This window comes from Micromys minutus, assembly GCF_963924665.1.
Source record: "Micromys minutus genome assembly, chromosome: 18".
NCBI lineage: Eukaryota > Metazoa > Chordata > Mammalia > Rodentia > Muridae > Micromys > Micromys minutus.
This window is the reverse complement of record NC_137953.1, coordinates 52,010,617-52,012,460: the sequence shown is the minus strand read 5'-3', so window position 1 is coordinate 52,012,460 and position 1,844 is coordinate 52,010,617.

The following is a 1,844-nucleotide window of genomic DNA, read 5'->3' as shown; positions in this document are numbered from 1 at the left end:
CCCTGGGGACCGTTTCATTTGGCCATGAGTTCGTAGTCCATCATGTCTCTCAGTCTTCCTCCTCCCTCACTATCTTTCCTCTCTCTGTCTCCAAGTGCTCCTTACATGTGACCCCGCCCCTCGGCTTGGTAACTGAAGCTCTGCTTTCCTCTATTTTCCCCAGAAAATGATAATAGCCATTTTAGATTAAACGATCGTTTCAAATTGAGGAGCAAAATGTATACAACCTAAGCTGGGTGTATATGGGAATTCTTGTGCCTTGGGGGAACCAGATCTTGGGGTTCATAATTTAACATTTTAAAACATGGCAGTGCCTGACCCAGCCACACGTTGGATGGAGAAAACTGACTCCCACAGTTTGTCCTGTGACCTTCACACCAGCACTGTGATAGGCACACACCAACACTCATAGACACACATACACAACATAAATAAGAATTTTAAATGTAATAAATGTTCAAACGATACATAAGGGAAAGTGTAGTAGAGACAAGTTTTGGGACATTGGGGAGACACATCCAGGATAGGCAAATGTCACTGGCTGAAGGATTAGGGTCCTGAAATGCCTCATTAGCATGGGAGACTTATCAGGAATCTCAGGTGCCAGCTGAATGGATTCTTATGAGAAGAAAGGAAGCTGATCCTGTAATCTAACTGAGACTACTCGATATTCTTCAGGTAGAGGCATATGTGGGGGTTTTGATTTCCCCAGACAATGTTATGGAAGGAGAAGCCCTGCTAAGTTCAGAGGCTATTCGGTCAATGGTAGACTTCACCCTTAATTAGCAGAGGTTTCCCACAATTGTAAGCTTAGAAAAATGCAGATCACATCTACATGGTTAGGATTTTGAAGGTTAAACACTAATTGAACATAAAACTATCATTCTGCCTCGTGTTGTATTGGAGTGGGCTGCTCCAACAAATACATCAGGTGGCACTAGCCAGCTCCCTGCCTAAGTCAGTAGCCTTGTTTATTCGGAACCACTGCTATCAGTATCACTTTCACTCATATTACTCTCCTGACTCAAAGGCAGAGGTGGTCTTCCCCAAAGTATAAGCTCATATTTTAAGCTTTTATGTGTTCCCCCTTTCTACACAAGGTTCCTTTGAGTTTGATAAGGTGAGTCTTGAATCCTACCTCAATCTGTGACCATTCACTGGCATCACCATCAGTGCTGCCAGGAGGTCAGGCAAGCTGCTGCTGTTTCCTCCAATCTGTGCAACAAAAGCTCAAAACACTTGATTGAGACTCTACTTTTAGCGCTCCTTATGTGACAGTCTGCAAATATACGGGTTCTTGAGAGCGTGTCTCCTGATGACCTCCTGGTTGTAAGACCAGATGCTGGACTTTCCCGTAGATGCCATCTTCCTCCTGAAGCTTTGAAGATTCCAGTTGTCTGTAGACAGGTCTCCCTGTCCAGTCTCTCTTCTCACTTCTGCTGTGAGGTCACCCACCGAATTATGTCAGAATGGAGATCTGTGCCTCGTCTTGCCTTGAGCATGTCAGGCTCCTTTGACTCAGCTTCAGCAGAAGAGTTTTCTTCTTTCTTTGTTTTGAATTTATAATGTGGTTAAAGAAACCATGACTTTGTAAAGAGGGAAAAATGACTAAATTGTGGTCCCTTTAATAAAATACATTTCAGCAACTGGGCTACTAACATTTGCTTTAAAAATAAATCAATACAATAATCAAACAAAAATCCATTAAGCTATGAGACAGCTGGGCTGTGTTGCCTCTAATGAATGCATTTAATTGTCAAGGGATGAGATGCTTAGGGAAAAGCTAAAGGATCATGTTTGAAATTAAGTAGATTTAACTTGGCAAACAATACAGTCAGCTTGAT